Source organism: Humulus lupulus, chromosome 3 (genome assembly GCF_963169125.1).
Source record: "Humulus lupulus chromosome 3, drHumLupu1.1, whole genome shotgun sequence".
Taxonomy (NCBI): domain Eukaryota; kingdom Viridiplantae; phylum Streptophyta; class Magnoliopsida; order Rosales; family Cannabaceae; genus Humulus; species Humulus lupulus.
Window position 1 is genome coordinate 123,263,114 of NC_084795.1, and position 21,224 is coordinate 123,284,337.

Here is a 21,224-nt window from a genome sequence, read left to right on the forward strand (position 1 = left end):
TTGAGAAGATTAGAGCTTGAATGCTTGCTTCTCAGAGTAGACAGAAGAGCTATGCAGATCCCAAGCGTAGGAACATGGAGTTCCAGGTAGGAGACTATGTTTTCCTCAGAGTCTCGCCATGGAAAGGGGTGAGAAGGCTTGGGAAGAAAGGCAAACTGAGTCCTAGATTTGTAGGTCCATTTGAGATCCTGGAGAGGATTGGTCAGGTGGCTTACATATTAGCTTTGCCTCCGGCGTTGTCTACCGTGCATAATGTATTTCATGTATCAGCTCTTCGGAGGTATGTATCTGATGTGGGCCATATTCTGAGTTATGAAGATCTGGAGCTTGAGCTAGATCTCTCCTTTGAGGAGCAGCCAGTTCAGATACTTGATAGGAAGGACAAGGTCCTCAGGAATAAGACAATACCTTTGGTTAAGGTATTGTGGAGGAACAACAAGGACGAGGAGGCGACCTTGGAGCTGGAGTCAGATATGCAGAGTCAGTATCCCGAGCTGTTCAGGTAAATTTCGGGGACGAAATTTCAGTAAGGAGGGGATAGTTGTAATGCCCCGAATTCTTCGATGTGTTTAACGGTGTGAATAGTAGGCCGGGAGGGCCATACTTGCTTAATTATGTTATTAATTGATAAAATGCATGTATATGTTGATTATATTATAATATGATGTGAAACGCATGCATGTGAGTCCATATTCTTAATTACAGGGGTGTGATGATAATTTGGCCCGTTGAGGGTGATTTGTGTATTTGGGTGCATAACTTGGTTTGTGAATGAGATTCCATTATTATGGAGATATATTCGAGCTATTCGGCATGAGACGATTATTTTTAGTGGATTAGCGGTTTTGTTATAACGGGGTCAATTTTGGGGTAATAGAAATGTTCATTTGATGATAAATTGGGAATATTTGAGATCAGGGTGAAATTCTGGAGGTTTTGACTATAATGTCCCCGGGGGTGTTTTTGGGACCCCGAGCATTAGATTTTATTTGAGGTTACTTAAGGTTGAAGTAGCTTATCAGATAGAACATACGATAAGAAAACCTTCCGTTCTCCCTTTTCAAAGTCCGTTTTACCGTTTTAGCCTTTTTGACGAAATCTTGAGTTCTAGGAGTCGGAATCGAGTGAGGATCGAGGCATAGCGATCCTAGGAAAGATTAGAAGCTTCTTGACCAAAGAATTTGATGGAAAACAACCCAATTGAAGATAATCGAAGTTTAAGTTTTGAGTTTTTCTGAGTTTCTAAGCTTTGAATTGATTTTGTGAATTGTTGAGTTTCTGTTTCGTTTGAACCTTGGGTTTTGAGGGTTTTGATGCATGGGGAAGCTTGGGAACTTTGTTTTGATGATTGGGGAATGTTTAGGTATGATTTAGAAGGTTTTGAAGTGCTAAAAACGCGGTTGGGAATGGCCCAGGGTTGGGGGCCGCGGCCCTGTTCTTGAGCGCCGCGGCCCTAGTTCGATGAAGCAGGTGTCAGGCGATTGGCCTTGCTGGGCGCTGCGGCCCTTGATGGAGGGTTCCGTGGCCCTTGCCTCAGAGAACCCTGGGGGCCGCGGCCCAAGGTGCTAGGGCCGCAGCCCTTGCCCTATTTTCGCCCCGTTTGCTCGTTTTGACCCCGGGAACCTAGTTTTAGGCCTTGGGAGTGTCCTTGCTACTTGGATTAGTTTGGATTGATCTCTTGGAGGCTAGATAATGGTTTGAGAACCCTTGATTATCTTGATTATTGATGGTGTCCTATATGTGTTATGATTAGGTAACCGCTAAAGGACTAAAAGCTAAACCGTTCTCAAGGGTCGTTCTTTTGTTCACTCTAACTCGAATCAAAGGTAAGAAAACTGTACCCCAAGTGTGACATGCATGGATATTCGTGAGGCATGTTGGTTATGTAATATGGACATGGATTGAATATAGAATGCTTAGCATAAGTTGCTCACTTGTGCATAGTACTGACTCATTAGTCAGGTTTGGCAAAGGTGCTAGTATCAACTGTGAAGTTGTGACTCATTAGTCAGGTTCGGCAGTGGCACTGGGCACTGGTCACGTTGCACTGACTCATCAGTCAGAATTGGCAAAGGTGTTAGTATCAACTGTGAAGCTGTGACTTATTAGTCAGGTTCGGCAGTGATACTAGACACTGGTCACATAGCACTGACTCATTAGTCAGAACGGCCTTAGCGTGGATCACGCAAGCCACAGAGATTAGATCTAATAGACTATTAGCATTGAATGACTCAAAGAGCATTAATGCAAGACCGACCCCGAGGGTCGATGATTGAGATAAGCACTTGGAGGCTAGTGGCTTACCTAGTAGCCCCTCTCCCTCTTGAATCATGTGATGTTCACTCATTGGTTTGAAAGCGTTATGTTCAGTGTGATTATAATGATAATCATGTGATAATGTTTATGAAAAGTATTATGTTTTCTTGGTGGGCTTTGGCTCATGGGTGCTATGTGGTGCAGGTAAAGGGAAAGAAAAGCTCACCTAGCCTTGAGTGGAGAGCTGATGTGGTGATGTGTACATATGCTACCGCTTGACCACCACGGCGAAGGAGTTCTCAGAGGAACTAGGGGGTTTACCCTATTTTTGCCGCTTAGGTCGGCGGGATTGTAAATTTAAAACAGTAATGACCACTTTGTACTGAGAACAACTTGTAAACGTTTTGATTAGCTCTGCAGAGCAGTTTGTAATGGAAATCTCCATTTCCTTTTTATTGGTTTTATACCTTAACCTGTTAATTACACTTAGAGCACGTTTTTGACCAAAGGACTCGGGTAGCGAGTCAAATTTCCAGTCCACCGTTCACCGTAACTGTTCTGGGGTAACCAGGGCGTTACACCCTGCCTTTGTCTATCCTGACGACCAGCTTCTCTTTTTTGGTCTCGGTAATATTTCGAGTCTCCTTTGTTGTGGTCGTGTCCATCTATGTATTGAGACTGGCGCATTCGTGTCTAGCTATAGCTGATGTCTCCTTCTCTGTGACCAAAGTCGTCTCGATAAACATGTGGCGACCTTTGTGGCATGCATTGGTCGCTAGGTCTTAGGGTATTCCAATGCCTTGGAGGTCCTTTGATCACAGATCCTATGTCTTGCTAAATTCTATTTTCTGGTGGGAATTTCTCGGGTTCCCTTCCAGACAGTACCTGTTCATCAGTGAATAGACGTCTTAGGCTTCGAGGACGTTTCTTGTCCTTATTTTTCCTTGGTGGCTACTTACTCTGTTGACCAAACCTTTGAGGTTGGCGTTGCTCGTTATGACTACCATATTTTTGTGGATGATCCTCTCCTGGCATTGCTTGAGGTTGCTAGTTTTGAGGTGGCAAAGGATTTTGAGGCTACTCAGGACATTGGGGACCCTGTGTAGGTCGATGCCCTTGGGCGATCTGTATAGCAGGTTCTAAGGCGATGGTTGCATCTCTCAACCAGCAGTCCATTTATGCATCCCTGGCATCCAACTCTCGTTGTTGCCTGTCGATCTCTACCTTTTGTAGGATCATCGTTTCAACCACATTCTCTTGGTTAGCTTTCATGGTAGCTAACTCATCTTGGAACATTCCCAACGCTGCTCCCTGGGTTTCAATGTTCATCTCCTCGCTCTCTTCCTCCAACTCAACCTAAGATTCTTCTATAGTAAATCCTGGGGCAGAAGGTGGAGGAGGATCATGTGGGCCCTTGTTGTCTGGCCCGACTTAGAGCGTCCCAAAATTTCCTAATAAAATTAAGTGCATTGATTAGCATTTCAGGACGACACGTGAGATAATTATGTGTGAATTAATGGATTTATATTATTATATGATTAAGTATGCATGATTATGTGTATTAAATGTGTTTAAAGACCCACTTTTATTAAAAAATGGCATTTTCATAATTTTGACTCGTTGAGGGTATATTTATAATTATTATGTGCAACGAGCTTGAGACCACATTATTATGTGGATATATTTGTGATTTTTAGCATGAGTAGATCCGTTCGAGCGATTTAAGTGGAAAAGTCACAATGGGGATGAATACTCGACTCGGGGTGAGGATAGGGGTATTTTGGGAATTTTAAGAATTTGAGATAATTGACAAAGTGAGTTAAATTGGGGGAAATATTTGTGTTTGATGGATTAGTTAACAAATTGAGAATTTGTTGTGTAATTTAAGACTTAGAAGGGAATTATAGGCAATGACCAAAATGCCCTTGGGTTTGGTCAAATGGGCATTTGTGTGGGAAGGGGCATAATGGTCATTTGACCATGTATTAGAAAGAGGAGGAAAAGATGATAACTCCCTTTTCTCTTTCACATTTGAGAGTTTTTTTCCCTCAACTTCGCTCTAAGTTCTTTTTTTTTTTCAAAACCAAGAACTTCCCAAAGGATTCCTCAAGCTAGACCAAGCATTTTGAACTTTGAGGATTACTAGGAGAGGGATTGAGCTCAAGGAAGAGATTTAGCCACTTTCAAGGCTTCACTCTAGTTGGAATTTTCAGATTTGTAAGCAAAGGTAAGCTTGTTTTCTTGCTCTTCTTTTAGCTCATAGTGTTTTTTTGAAAATTTAGGGGTTTAGTGCTCAAATTCAAAATTTGATGGTGCTGGATTGTTTGAATGCTAGATTAAGGATTGGAACAAGTTTATCATTGTTTTAAGCTTGGATGTTTACTGCTAGAAGGTGTAATTTAGGATTGAATTGTGGAATTTGGGCTACTTGGGTGTTAGAACCCTAAATCCCCAATTCATGTGCATAGAGGGGTAATGATGTTATATTATGTATGTGTGGTTTTAAATAGAGTTTGGGGCATATTTATAAATTGAGTAAAGATTTTGGGTAGAATTGGTTGGGACTTGAGGGATAAAATCGCATGGGAAAAATTCAGATTTATAGGTTTATCGCGGTTGAGCCAGGGCCTTATGGGTTGGCATCGCAGCGCAAATGCATTTTCATTAGAGCATTGTATTACTCTCTAACTCTTGTGGTGTCGCGGCCCTTTGGGAGGTTGTGGCGGCTCAAAATAGGTTTTCTTTAGATGCCTCGGCGCCAACCCTATTTTAGGTCATGATTTCGGGTTTTATAGTTAGACCATAACTTTTGACCCGATGTCGAATTCGGACATTCTTTATATGATTGAAAAGCTTGTGAAAAGCTCTACAGTCCTAGAACCTAAGCCAAGTTTAGATGTGGTTATTTTGGAGTCAAAATTTGTGAACTAATCTTGGTATTAATCGATTTCAATCAATTTGGTTTAGGTTTGACTAAAGACGCTTGAATGGGATCACACTTGGGTCGTTTCGCCGCTACTACTGGAATCCATGTAAGAAAACTGGCATATGCACATGGAGTAGGTTGTTTTCTACGCTTATTAGCATTGATTTTTCTGTGGATGATCGATACGATCTGTATTTGGAAATCGTACGGAATGTGGGTCGATCGGCAATCATGTGGAACGTAAGTTGTGAAGGCGGAGTCAATTTGAGGGAGAAGTACCCACTCGCCTGGCATAGGTCGTAAGCTTAGTGCTGGGAGACGCGCCTCGCTCGGCAAGGCCGCTCGGCACGACCAAGAGATGATTTATGTGTTTGAATTAAGCATGTTTATAAGCTGTGAAATGTGTTAATGGTTTATATGTTTGGAAAGAATATGTGTATAAACTGCAAAGCCTGCTAATTGTTGTTTGTATTGAATGTGATTATTATTATGTCTTGTGGGATTTTCTTGTTGATCATTGGCTCATGGGTGCTCTATGGTGCAGGTAAGGGCAAGGGGAAAGTCAATCAGCCATGACTTTGAGGGCTTTAGAGCGGCAATTACATGTTCGGCCTGCTCGGCCACCATGGTTGGAATATTTTGTGGGCTTTTGAGTATAAAAGTTAAATTTTATCACTTATGTCAACTATTTTGTTCACCCTAAATGTAATTATATTTTGATAAACCTTTTAGGGATCCCTTGTAAACATTTAAAGTTTTAATGAAAATTTTATACCTTTTGACCAAAAAATTTAGTACCTAATCCTTAATTTAAATTTAAATAACACTTTTAAGTTCAAATGACTCGCTTAATGAGTTAAGCACTATTTTAAACACACAGTGTAACAGTCCTGGATTAGTAGGGCGTTACACAACTGTTGGCCTTGATTCTTCTTAGGAGGCATGATTGGTGATTAGAAACTGGTTTTTGATGTTCTTGAGTTCAACTCTCAATGAAAGCACCAAAATTTTGACCAACAATTTGGCCAACGACACAGAGTCAAATAAACGATATGAAAATGAGAACTAAACTTAAGAATATGAAGACGACACAAAGAATGTATAGTGGTTCAGCCCCAGATATTGGTAATGACCTACGTCCACTTATACTTTTATTATTATAGTGAATATCCCAAACCTACGATCAGATGAGCTTGTGTCAACTGAGTTTCCTAAGCTTGAGAGAGTACAAGAATTGGTGTATAAAAATAACAAAACATCTAGCTTTTTGTCTAGATTTTATAGGCCTCTATTTATACGCTTAGGAATTTACACAGATGGGTCATGGGCCTTGCATAACTTGCGTAACAAGAAATAATAAAATAATGCGTAAATAATACATTTTACATTTGAAATAAGAAATATCTTGTAAATATCTCTGTTCTAACAATATTCTAGTATTTTTCCCGCAGCATTCGACCAGCCTCGGTTGAGTGTGTATCGATCAGCTTGGTAGTAACCTATTGAGTGGAGCTTTGACTAAGTCTTGACTAGTTGTATGATGAATCTTCCTGCAATTCTCTGTCTACTAATCGAGGGTCGCCTAGCCTCCTCAAGAAATTATGATGTCATTTGGTTGCCACATGTTCAGAATCCTTGCCACATCATCACGTCAGTTTTTTAGGGAAAACAATATATATATATATAATGATTATGAAAATGAAACAATATTCATATTATAGAGACCTTATCTGATTACATGTCTTTAAAATCATATTCAGGTAGTGAAAGTAACTTGGTATGAATGGTTATGCACACACACTTTAGGATTTCATCAGGATTGTCAGGAAAGTTTGTGAAGCAGTATTCTCACTTTTTAGCATTTGTTTGATCTTGAACCATATACATTATGCAATCTTTGAGGCATGTTTATTGATAGCTATTTTGTTTGTCTTTAGTTTTTTTTGCTCGGGACTAGCAATCCATTAAGTTTGGGGGTATTTGATATCGTGTGCTTACACTATAATTGAGTACCTTATAATTTATTGTTTGATAGTGTTTTGGAGTTTATTTTACTTAATTTAAGTTATTGTTGTAGTTTTGAGATTCATTTGAGCAAACAAAGGGATGCAAGAATATTTGAAGAAGAAAGAAGAAATCTAATGCAAAAAGCATCATTCAGTGTCTCGACGGCTATCTTCAGTGTCGCAATACTTAGGGAGTTGTGAAATAAATAGCTAAGGTCGCAACGGCCAGAGTTAGTATCGCGACACAGAGTGAAAGGGAATCTACCTTACTTTCTTACTTTTCTTGCACGTTTTGACCTAGCCTATAAAGGATGGGGAGGAGCATGACTTCAGACACTTTTTTAGAAAAAGAAACTAATTCACAAAGCCTAGAGTGAGAAGGAGAAAGAGGAGAATCAAAGCTTTGAAGATTAGAGGGGTTTTCTACCAAAAGTTTTCATCTCTTATATTCTCTTTATTTTTCTTTTCTTTGTAAACTCCATGATGATGAAGCTGTTTATGATATTTTGCATGGTTTACACAATTGTGATGATGAGCTAATTTCTTATTCTAGGGTTGCAATTGGAACTCAATGTGTAGTTTGAACTAATTATTTTATCTTAATTCTAAAATCAATGTTGAATTATTCATTTATTTTATGCTTAATGCTTCTAATTACTTTATCATTTATTAGATTGATTAAAAAACTTTAATGAACTTGGAAAAGGGAGTTATGTTGAATAGAATGATGTATGATCACTTAGAAATCTTTGAGTTTCACATAGGATAGGAATATACCTATGTGGCATGTTTGAGAACATGTGCTTAGTGAGTTTTGTTGACCCTTGATTTGGCCAATGACATGGAGTCACAAAAAATGATAAAGATTGTAGAGCTTAATGTAAGAATGTAAATGACACCAGGAAGTTATAGTGGTTCGGCCCCAAAGATTGGTAATGACCTACGTCCACTTAGTGATTTTATTGAGATAATGTCCCAAAAACCTACGATCAGCGAATAAGGGTTCACTGAGTTTCACAAGTCTCAAGGATGGACGAATTTTGTATATAAACTCACTATTTCTCTGTGAATACCAATTCTTGCATGTCCAATAAACGAATCATATGAGTCCTATTTATAGGCTCATGGATGTACATATCGTCCTATGGGCCATGTTCAATTGACGTTACAAGCGTAAGAAAATAATAACATAAATAATGATATTTACATTTAAAATAGTTAAATATCTCTTGAATATCTAACTTATAACCATCTCTGTGCGTTTGTTTCGGTCCCATGAGCAACTCTAGTCGTATGCTTTTGGTATACCTTCTTTTCCTGCTGCTCAGCATATTCGTGCGCCTATCGAGTAGCTTAATTTCTTTCATGACATTTTGGTCGTTGGTCGACCAGTCTTTCATTAATAGTCAGTCACGTGTTGTTCATGTGCCTCATTCACATGTCACACCATCATGCTAATATTTAGGAAAACAAGTTTTTTTTTTTTAAATTTGATTATCATAGGAATATAGGCAGTTGATCAAATAAAATGTCTTTGCCTGAACATTGGGAGATGCTTGTAAATAATTATGGTTCTTGGTTGATAATTTGCATTGATGGATGGAACTAAGTGAGAATAATTATGTTTAAAAGAAATGTTGAGGGAAAATTGTAATCCTAGGTTTCTCTAAAATTTGGTTAATTTCTATCTTTGAATTGTCTATCTTAATTTTCTTTAATTTTTTATTTCATTATTATTTGCATAAAAGCAAGGAGAAATAATTTTAGTACTTGACACATCTTTAGTGATAAATTCTCTGTGAGATCGATACTGTACTTACTCTTTAGTACTTGTTGTGATAGCGTGCACTTGCGTTGTTAAAAATCCACAACACCAACATAATCGAGGAAGGCACAACATTACTTTAGAATTGAGTAAAGCCCTTACTAGGACAACGCCGTCCTTGCAGGCGTGGAAAATTCTGCATGAAGTTAGTGATTTTGTAACGACCCGAAAAATGCTAACAATAGTTTTGCAGAATAAAAGTCATTCATAACATTTAAAAGGTCTAAAGAATCTGGATAAAAAAACTTTTACAGTAATGTGTGCTCAAACTAAAAATATTTACATGAAGGCTTAAACAGTATTGTGATAAACCTAACGTAGTTTAAACATAATCAAAAGACTCATTTTGAAAGTGCAAACTCCCATAGGTCGGGTCACATGTACACTTTCGCAAGCAAACTCTGTCTCTCACTGTGTAAGCTTCCTTGACCTTACCTACAACATGAGCAACTAGGTAAGCAAAAATGCTTAGTAAGTCAATTTAACAATATAGAGTAAAAACAAACAACAGGAACCAATGACATAGTCATTGTCCTCACAATACATAGCTTACCACACTTATGGCTACGGATAAATCCGGACCCTAACCAAACAATTTCAAGAACGCCTAAGCGTCGTGGTAGCATTGCCTCCCCTTCATCAGAAACTGAACATGAAACCCCACAAATAATCCAGACCAAAACAAAAGTGGAAAATAATGTCTAATAACATAATTGACCCCAGAAGCCAATTCGGGAGTTGCCAAGTATCCCCGAGTGATTAGTGCTCAAAAATATCATTTTATTAATCTTAAAGTGTAAAATTAATTAAGTTTTAATTAATATTTTCACGAATTCATTGTCATATACTTTATATTTGAAAATATTAATTTTAATTTAATTTGTGTTTAATTTTTAGGAAATAAAATATATTTTTGACACAAAGAAAAAGAAAGGAGAAAGAAAGAATTAAAATTGAAGAAATCATGAAGAAAATGGTATTTTTGAATGAGAAATAGGCCCAAAATCAAGCCCAAAATGGAGCCCAAACCCAGCCTATGGCTGTTCTCCACGCTTCCAAATGGAAGCTCCTCATTCGTCCATCCGAGCCAGCGCCTGACGAAGCCGCCGAGCCGCACGCCGCCGAGCCAAGCCGAGCCGCTGACGCTGCCGCACCTGCCACCGTCTGACACGCTGCCGACTGACGCCTCCAGCCCAACATCCAACCCGAGCACGCCACCTGTCCCTCATCGTGAGCACATGCTCCCCATGCACCCAACCAGCCGCCTGCCACAATCAGTCCCTGTCTCCCACGGCTCAACACATTTTCCCCACTTCCACCAGTTTTTTTATGCCACTTTCCCACTATTTTGTACACGGTTTTACACGTTTTTGAGTCCTATTTACACTATAAATAGAGTACCAAAAGGGGTAAAATTTCATCAGATTGTGAAGTGAGAGTAGAGAGTATTGGAGAGAAAAACACTTATTTTTCCTTTTTTTCTTTTACATTTTTGTGAGTGAAAACAATGCCTATTTTAGGCTAAATTCTCTTGTGGAAAGGCTAGAGTGGAGTTCATGTTTAACATTATAATTTTAATATATTGATTCTTTATTTTGTTCTTCATTTCTATATATTTGTTACAATTAAATTTATTTTCTTCTAATTTTTATTCTAAATTTATTATTATCTTTTACATAAGTCTAGTCATGCTCTTCTTATGTAATTTAGGTTTTTAATTTAATTTAGAATATTTGTTATATTATATGCTTTTTACTGCATTCTGCCATTGGTATTTTGTTGCTCTAAAGTATATAATATGATAGGTTTTTAAAATTAGAAGTTAGTATAATTTAATTAAAGAATATATTTTAAGGTGAGCTTTATTTTATATATTTTCCAACTATAATTAATGGTGTAGAATTATAGTTGAGTAGAATGAATCAATTTTATTAAAATATATATATGTTTGCATGAATGAAACTTATGCCTTCCATACTTTCTTTATGATTCTAATTCCTCGATTTTATTCATTTAATGTTTATATTGTTTTTCAAATTTACATTTTTCCAAAGTTTATTATTTTTAATTTACTAATATTTCTTTTAATTTTGTATTTTACCTCTTTGTGGATAGCCCGATTACTACTGCGACCGCTTAAGAGTTATTGGGCGAAATCAATTTTTGGCGCCGTTGCCGGGGAGGTAATTCTACAATTAAAGGTTTGCCTAGTAAATTAATTTTTTTTTCTCTATTTAAAAACAAAAGTAGTATAATTTTAAATTTCTCTTTTATTTTATTTTTCCTTAGTAATTTTTTTATTTATTTATTGTTTATTTATTCATTTTTTTATTTTATTTTTAGAATTTTATTTCCTAGATATAGGTTTTTTCTGAAAGAAAAAAAAAAGGCATAAAATTTTAAATCATAAAATTTTAAAAAAAGAATCAAACAAAGTATTGAGAACATTTGTGTAATTTTGGAAATTAGTAAAAACCAAACTTGTTCTGTCTTAGAAAAATTGGTTCTTAAATAAGGCCTGTGTTAGCGTTACCCTCCAATCTTTTCTAAGAACCTCGGGGAGTTCTAGAAAAGCTCTTGGGCCTAAAGTGGTACCTTGGCAGCCTTTCGAATTGGCATGGGAACATTTTTGGTGTATAATTATTACATTATTACACATTTGCGCTTATAATACTTACAAAATAAAAATATATATATATTTATGCCACGAAACAGAGACACACTAGGGAGATTTGTGAGACAACAAGTAGAAACTTTAGAAAATTCTCCTAGTTCGTCGTTTTCTTCCATTCGTTCAAACACTCCCAATTCACCGAGACTTCCTGAACCACCCACGATGGCTCATCAAGATGAAGTCCAACCAAGAACGCTACAGGATTATTTACATCCTACGCGTATAGCCACACCTTCATGCATAATGTATCCCAACAATATGCCAAATTTCGATTTCAAACCCGGCATGATTAACCTCTTACCAACCTTCCATGGGTTGGAAAATGAGAGTCTGTACGTGCATATAGGGGAATTCGAAGAGGTGGTGGCTACATTCAACAACCGAGCTGATGTCACTAACATTGTGAGATTGAAATTCTTTCCTTTCTCACTCAAAGACAAAGCAAAAAGTTGGTTGTATTCCTTAAGGCCTAGATCTATCGGAACATGGGACGAAATGACAAAAGCATTCTTTCCCAAATATTTCCCGCCCCATAAGACTAGCAGCCTTAAGAGGCAAATCTCTACCTTCATCCAGAAAGACCATGAAACTTTCCATCAGGTCTGGGAGAGGTTTAGAGATTTGATAAATCAATGCCCACATCATGGATACGAAAGTTGGCATCTAATCAGCTATTTCTATGACGGTCTCACAACCGGACAAAGAAAATTCATACAAATGATGTGCAATGGCGAATTCCTTCAAAAAGATCCCGATGAAGCTTTCCAGTACCTCAACGATCTTGCTGAAAATTCCTACACATGGAATGGATCGAGTCCTATGGACAAGCCACGATCAACTGGAATCTACCACTTAAGGGAAGATGACAATGTCAAAAGCCAAATTGAATCATTGAGACAAAAATTTGAGGCTTTCAAATCTCAAGAAGGTAGAGGAATCCACATGGCTGCAAAGGTCGAGACACGAGATCCATGCTTCATCTGTGGAGGGACGGAACATCAACCGCAAGAGTGCCCAACTCTTGGTGAGCTAAGAGGAGGAAATGAGGAACATTGCAATGCTTTAGGGGATTACAAGAAGCCTTATAACCCTTTCTCAAACACTTACAATTCTGGTTGGCTCAACCATCCAAATTTCAGCTGGAAGGATTCGAACCAAGCATCTGGAAGCCAATGGAGGCCTGAGCAGCAACAACCACCTAAATCATACAACGCTCCTCAAAATAACATGCACTCAAGTAATTCTCTTGAGAATACTTTGCAAATGCTTGCGCAAACTCAGATAGCCTCAACTCAAGAGCTCAAATCTTGTTTCACACAAATGGTAGAGGAAATGAAGGACATGAAAATCCAAATGACAAAGCTAAACACTACTTTGGCGATTCAAGAGCATGGGAGACTCCCCGCTCAACCTCTAATCCATCAAAAAGGGAAACACATGGCACAAACCTCCTCCTCTGCAGATACAAATTTCAAAGAGGTTAATGCCATCACTACTCGAAGTGGTCAAAGTACGGTTTCACCGTTAACTAAGACAACGAGTACGTCAATGCCCACTCCAGATGATGATGTGCCAATAAGCATTCCAGTAAAGGCACCCTTTCCTCAAGCTTTGAAATCCACTGGAAAGGTACTGGAAAATCATGGTGAAATCCTAGACCTTTTAACACAAGTGAAGATCAACTTGCCATTGTTGCATGTGATCAAACAAGTGTCGGCTTATGCCAAGGTTATCAAGGATTTATGCACCGTTAAAAGAAAGCACCATGTCAAGAAAACTGCATTCTTGGCAGAACAAGCTAGCGTGGTAATTGACTGCAAAACACTGCCTAAGTACAAAGATCCTGGTTGTCCCACCATCTCATGTCAAATTGGGGAACATGAATTTGGTCAAGCACTTCTATACTTAGGAGCAAGTGTAAATATCATGCCATATTCAATATACTTGCAATTAGGTCTAGGAGAACTCAAGCCCACATCTGTGGTGCTACAACTGGCTCATCGATCAGTTAAGAAACCTCGGGGAATAGTAGAAGACGTTCTGATTCAAATTGAAAAATTCTATTACCCTGTTGATTTTCTCATCTTGGACACTCAATCTGAAGTGAGTATAGAGTCCAAAATTCCCATCATTCTTGGTAGAACTTTCCTCGCAACAGCTAATGCACTCATTAACTGTAGGAATGGTCTCATGAAAATCTCTTTCGGGAACATGACTCTAGAAGTGAATGTTTTCCACATCGGCAAACAACCACCTGACAACGATGAGTGTTTCCAATCCTATCTGATCGATACACTTATTTCGGAAGAGGTCGAATCGAAATACACATCTAATCATTTTAATCACCTCTTCCAAATTTCAGAAAGTTCTGAGCCCGATGAGTCTGTAATCAACCCTGAAATCATCAAACACTCACAGGCTAGAAGAACCATGTTTTGGAATCCAATCTTTGAGGAACTCCCTCAAGATCGAGAAACACCAAAACCATCCATTGAACAAGCTCCTAAACCAAAGTTGGCCCAAATTCCTGACGGTCTTAAGCATGTTTTCCTGGGAGCTGACAACACTTTTCCTGTCATAATATCCTCCAAGATCACTGCCACACAAGAGCGCCAACTCATCAATATGTTGCAAGAACAAAGAGATGCATTAGGATGGACGATAGCTGACATCAAAGGTATTAGTCCATTAATTTGCTCCCATCACATTCAATTGGAAGACGGGGCTATACCGCGTCGTGACCCTCAAAGAAGATTGAACCCAACGATGAAGGAAGTAGTAAAGACTGAAGTCTTGAAACTTTTGGATTCTGGCATAATCTATCATGTTGCTGACAGTAAATGGGTCAACCCAACTCAAGTTGTTCCCAAGAAATCTGGGGTAACAGTGGTACAAAATGAAAAAGGGGAACTTGTTCCTACCAAGGTCACAACTGGGTGGCGCATGTGCATTGATTATAGAAAGTTAAATGCAGCCACCCGCAAAGACCATTTTCCACTTCCATTCATTGATCAAATATTGGAACGTATGGCAGGTCATCCTTTCTATAGTTTTCTCGATGGTTATTCAGGGTATTACCAAATCAAGATTGCCTTAGAAGATCAGGATAAGACCACATTCACTTGTCCTTTTAGTACTTTTGCCTTTCGGCGCATGCCATTTGGCCTGTGCAATGCTCCAGCCACTTTCTAGCGATGTATGATGAGCATATTTAGTGATATGATCGGGAAATGTATGGAAGTATTCATGGATGATTTGACAGTCTTTGGAGATTCCTTTGAATCAAGCCTTCTCAATTTAGAGTCTGTGCTTAAACGTTGCAAAGAGAAAGGCTTGGTACTCAACTGGGAAAAGTGTCATTTCATGGTGCCATCAGGCATAGTCTTGGGGCATGTCGTGTCGGAACGAGGAATTGAGGTTGATCAATCAAAGATTGAACTCATATCAAAGCTTCCCACCCCCAAGACTGTTAAAGACATTTGATCTTTTCTTGGGCATGCAGGATTCTATAGGAGGTTCATACAAAATTTTTCAATAATTGCTCGCCCTTTGTCAAACCTCCTAGCAAAAGATGTTGTGTTGAGTTGGACACCTGAGTGTGAAGAATCTTTCCGAACGCTCATTGAAAAACTCACTTTTGCCCCTATCATTCAGCAACCAGATTGGAACTTACCGTTCGAAATCATGTGTGATGCTAGCAATTACGCTATAGGGGCTGTCTTAGGTCAAAGAAGGGAAGGGAAGCCCTTCATTGTCTATTACGCAAGTGGAACTCTTAACAGTGCTCAATGAACTATTCTACCACTGAAAAAGAGTTACTTGATGTAGTATTCGCACTTGACAAGTTTCGTTCCTACCTGATTGGTTCACCTATCACAGTCTTTACGGACCATTCCGCCTTAAAATACCTCCTTTCTAAAAAGGATGCTAAGGCGCGTTTAATTAGGTGGATCCTTGTTACAGGAATTTGATCTGACTATAAAAGACAAGAAAGGAGTTGAAAACGTGGTAGCAGACCACTTATCTCATCTTGAATTTTCTGATTCCGCTGATGGCCCAGCCATTCGAGATGACTTCCCTGATGAACATCTCATCGTGGTCACTAAGTTGCCATGGTACGCTCATATCGTCAATTACTTAGTGACTGGTGAACTTCCAACTGCATGGAGTGCACAAGATAAACGTAAATTTTTGGTCGAGGTTTGTAACTTTTATTGGGACGACCCATATCTTTTCAAGTATTGCCCCGACCAAATTATGAGAAGTTGCATTCCAGATGATGAAATGATGAAATTTTTAGTGTTCTGAACCTTTGTCATAATGAAGCTTGTGGTGGTCATTTTTCTATGAAAAAGACTGCTGCAAAAATCTTACAGTGTGGTCTTTATTGGCCCACTTTGTTCAAAGACACTAACAATTTCTACCGATCATGTGAAAGGTGTCAGAAATTAGGTGCCCTGTCCCGACGACATATGATGCCATTAAACCCAATTCTTGTAATAGAAATATTCGATTGTTGGGGGATAGACTTTATGGGACCATTCCCACCTTCTTCTGGTTACCTTTACATTCTTCTCGCCATAGACTATGTCTCAAAATGGGTGGAAGCTGTGCCTTGTCGAAATAATGAAAACACAACTGTTGTGAAATTCTTAAAGGAAAATGTGTTATCTAGGTTTGGCACACCTCACGCTATCATAAGTGATCAAGGCACCCATTTTTGCAACTATTCTTTTGAGACCTTAATGCAAAAATATGGTGTAATTCATAAGGTTGCATTGCCTTATCACCCACAGACAAATGGCCAAGATGAGTTAGCTAATCGAGAAATCAAGCAAATCTTAGAAAAAACGGTTAATCCTGGTCGCAAAGATTGGTCCTCACGACTTCTCGATGCTCTCTGGGCATACCGCACTGCTTACAAAACTCAACTTGGTATGTCTCCTTATAGGCTAGTCTATGGTAAAGCCTGCCACCTTCCTGTTGAGCTGGAACACAAAGCTTATTGGGCAGTTAAAAGCCTAAATTTTGATCTCAAGGCGGAAGGACTTAATCGTAAGCTTCAGTTGTCAGAAATTGAAGAGTTAAGGAACGATGCTTATGACAACTCTAGGATCTACAAGGATAAAATGAAAGTGGCTCATGACAGGCAGATCCTAAGAAAAGAATTTGAGCCAAACCAACGATTGCATCTTTATGAATCTCGTCTGCATATCCACCCTGGCAAGCTGAGATCAAGGTGGACTGGCCCATATGTTTTGAAATCTGTCTTTCCCAACGGTGCTGTTGAGGTCATAGACCCAACTGATGGGAGAGAATTCAAAGTAAATGGCCACCGATTGAAACACTACATAGAGAGGGTGACCCAGCCTGAAGAAGTCACTCTCGTGGAACCGGTTTATCAAGTCTGAGTAGTGTTCCAAATTGTTTGTACATAGGTTTGTTTTCTGTTTATTTCCCTTTTGTCATTTTATTTTATTTGTTATCATTTTTGTGTTTTCAGTTTTTCATGTTTTAGAGAATCAATATTCGATCTACCACTCGACGCTCGCTATCCAGGTGTTCTCTTTCCCTACTCTTTTACATTTATTATCCTTTGAGACATTGAGGACACTGTCAGATTTTGGTTGGGGGTGGTGAGCATATTCATGCACGTTCATGTTGATTTTTGTCATATTAATATTTTCACGGTCAATTTTTTTTAAAAAATTACTTATTTATTTTTGCAAAATGTTACTTTTGAGTCAATTTTTGTTATCTGTATTACTAAGAGTTTTCTAGAGTTACCTAATGCACATGCCAAATGTTGTGGTAAGATGGTTGTTAGCACATATTTGCTTAGAAATTTGCCCTGTTTAAGTAATTCATTCTTTTGTGTGAGAAGTGAGACTTGAGAAAACAACTTTTAAATTTTTATTGATTCTTAGAAATGGTCATAATTATTTGGACAAGGTATTGTGGTATGAATGGATGATGTTTTAGGGATAATATTTTCTATAGACAAATCTTATTAGAGAGCCTTTTATTATGTTGTTCATGAAAAAGAAAATGAAAAAAAAAAAGAAAAAAAAAAGAAAAAGAAGAAAGAAAAAAGAAAAAAGAAAAAATATATATATATACAAAAAAAAAAGGAGAAAGACACAAGAGCAATATTTCTATCATTTTCAATTATGCTGTCTCTTGTGTCCAAAAAAAAAATGTGTGTTTATTAATTTCATGTTTTATTTTATGGCTCTTACAATAAATGTAAAGATTGTCTATTTAACTTAAAATCTCGAAAAGCTGGTTTTGTGGTACTCTTTATGGTGGTTGTCCAAATAGTTTATTTCCTATCTTTGTTTCAACAATTATTTAAGAGTTTGTCCTAAATATATACCCATTTGATGAGTGCTTACTTCTTTTCCAACTCCATGAGTGAAACCCTTAAACTTTAAACATTTTCAATTACATGAGAGGTCAATGGAGTTGAGACTTTTACTTGGCATAATTTCAAAGGCTTTATGTGCTATGGTTTGCGGTAAGAAGGTTCAAGTTTGGTGCACACACTCACAACTCTAGATTTATTCGAAGTAATTTTGATAACTCTTGTTGACTTGTTACTAACATTTTGTGTTAATACTTAAGTTATTTTTATAATTTTGACCGGAAATATATCATGTTGACATTTATCATTTCGCTTGAATTGCTAGAGACTAGCAATAAGCTGGTTGGGGGTTGTGATTAGTGCTCAAAAATATCATTTTATTAATCTTAAAGTGTAAAATTAATTAAGTTTTAATTAATATTTCCACGAAAATATTTTCAAATATAAAAGCATCACAGCTCAAATCACAATGGAGACTAAAGCCTCAACACTGATACCTAATTCAGAAACTCAAGGGTAACCATTAGTTACCTAGAGCATTTATACTAATTTCAAACAAAGAACGAGGTGGGTGGATCAACACCGTCTCATTGAGCCTCTAGGTTTACCTGGTATACTTACTCTTAGCCAAATGTCATGGTAGCTAACCATACCCAATAATAATGTTACACAGTAGAGAATAAGCACCCCTAGGATCATGCAGACTCCTAATTTTATCCGGTATACTTATCTCTTGGCCAATTTTTACAGTCGCAAACCGAATTAAAACAATACAACATAATAGAACATAAGCACCCCTAGGATTATGTAGACTCCTAAGTTTATCCGCTATACTTATCTCAAGGGTCCCAAGCATCACCCAGACCACCCATATATAGAATCTCATGTGGAGCATAAGCACCCCTAGAGACTATCTCCAAATGAGCCCCCTCTCTAATACTAGCATATAAGCCCTACTTCTAGCAAGCAATACACTAGTCAACTCATGCTACATACACGTGAATCATAAACTAACTTACCATTTGTCATTAGCTGCACACAAGCAAACATTCCCTCAGAGAATCCTGCTTCGTTAGCCAACACTATATACAATGTACTTGGATAAATTATGGCATTATAGTATATTACATTCTACTTGGGCATTAAGGTCATAACAAAATACCTACCAAGGGTATTCTCGTCCTAAAACATTTTAAACCATAACGGCATTTCAAAATTTCGAGAAAACTTCCCTCTTGGGTCTAGTTATTTGAAAGTCAGTTTCCTACCAAAAATCTTGCTCCGTTCTCTCTACCGAACTTTGCCGAGAAAATATCGGTTTGGAAGCTTAAAGTTTTACCAAACTTTACTCTTTCTTAGATTTCACCACAAGTCCCACATTTTCTAGTAAAATCACATTAATTATAAACTTTGATAGTTTAAATTGAAATAATTAGTTAAGAAACAATTATAAGAAATACTTAATTAAGTTTAATTTATTTAAAATAAATTAAGATAAAAATTAATTTTATTTTAAAAAGATTATTTAATTCATGTCTTGGAAAATTAGGGTTTTGGACCCTTTTTTCATTTTTCTTAAACAAAACAACTTAATTAATAAAAATATTACTCTTTTGTATCCAATTAATATTAATAATCATGTTAGTGTGTTAAACCAAATTTCACAATTACTAAGATTAAATTATCATTCTCTTAGCCAAACACTTTAAAGAAAATACCATTTTTTCCTTGATTGTAAACTTTGAAACTTTAGTTTCTAAGTAGTCTAGTTTTAGAAATTTATATTTTGAAAAATATACTCTCAAAAAATTGCAAACTTTACAGATGCAAACTTGGCTATTCCAAGAAGTTCCTTGCCAAATGTTATACAAAAATGACCTTTTTTTCTTAGTGAAATATATTTCTAAAAGTTTCATTTCAAAGAATTCTAGAAATAGGTCAATCTTTTTAGTAAACTTTGGAAATTCATAAAATTCATTTGGTTCAATTTGCGTCTTAAATTTCTCTGGCCCATACTAAGACATGTAAACTTTATCTATACCAAAACTTAGGTCATTTGAACCATTTTTACTTAATGAAATGAGTTCCCAAAATTAGTTGTCCATAAGCTATTTTGAGCTTCTAAAAATTTTGTCAAACTTTTCAAATTCATAACTCTCAGCCTTTTTAATTTTTTTCTTTAAAACTTTATCAGTTGATTTACCACTACAAAAATAAAGTTTCAACCCAAAATCAGCCAAAAATTCAATAATTTATCCATAGAAATCATTTTCCAAAGTTGGCTATTTACCTAGTTTTTGAAAAGTCATTTCCCAGATTACACACAAATTTTGCAAAAAACATATATTGGCCAATTCAAAGCCTTTTTGCACATTTTTACACAATATGGATATCTACACAACCTAAAATACAACATGGAACCAAAATCATATTTACACATAATTCATTTGACCCATTGGAATTCAGGTCCTAAATATTTTCTTACAAAATCAAGATTTCCCCTATGGAAAGTTGGATTCCATCAATAACAAACACCTAAGCCCTTATGCATATATAATCAGCCATCAATCAAACATTATTACAGTTCCAATAATTAATTAAAGCACATCAAACAATTAAATCATGGAAGTTTCATCAAGAATTCAACAAAAACACATAGGAAGTGATCAATTACCTCTTGGTGACCTTAGTTAGGATTTTGGTGATTTTTAACACCTTGATTTCCTTGTTGAGCCTTTAGTCTACATATATTTTCTCCTCAAAAGAACAAAAATTAGATTACACAATCATATATACTCAACTATGTGCATAAACTAACTAAGCACAAAACATTAACAAAGGTAATCTAGCTTTTACTTTTATAGAGCAAACTTGATATGTAGATTCCTTAGCTTCAAACTAGCACCCAAGCTCTTCAAAATAAGTATAGGATAGATGAATGATGAGAGATGAGATGTTTGCGAAGAAAAATTTCAGATAGTTAGGGCCCTAAGGCAATCGTCTATGTGAGGGAATTGGAGAGAGAAATGAAGAAAACTTAGCTCCTAAGTTTTTACCAATTGTAACTTATGAAGACTTTGATCCCTTTTTCTTATTTATTTGTGATAAGAATTGTTGTCCGTGTTTTCTTTAAGTAACATGTGGTAGTCATTAAGGAGTAAGTAAGCTTTGCG

The 21,224-nt window shown here is 37.1% G+C and overlaps 1 non-coding gene across 1 annotated transcript; it reads right to left on the reverse strand.

Moving 5' to 3' along the window:
- Window positions 1–12,230: 12,230 nt before the first annotated feature.
- On the reverse strand, window positions 12,231–12,337 carry LOC133827758 (small nucleolar RNA R71). Its single transcript, XR_009890410.1, has one exon. It is a non-coding gene; the product is annotated as a small nucleolar RNA R71 (small nucleolar RNA).
- Between the last annotated feature and the right edge of the window lie 8,887 nt (window positions 12,338–21,224).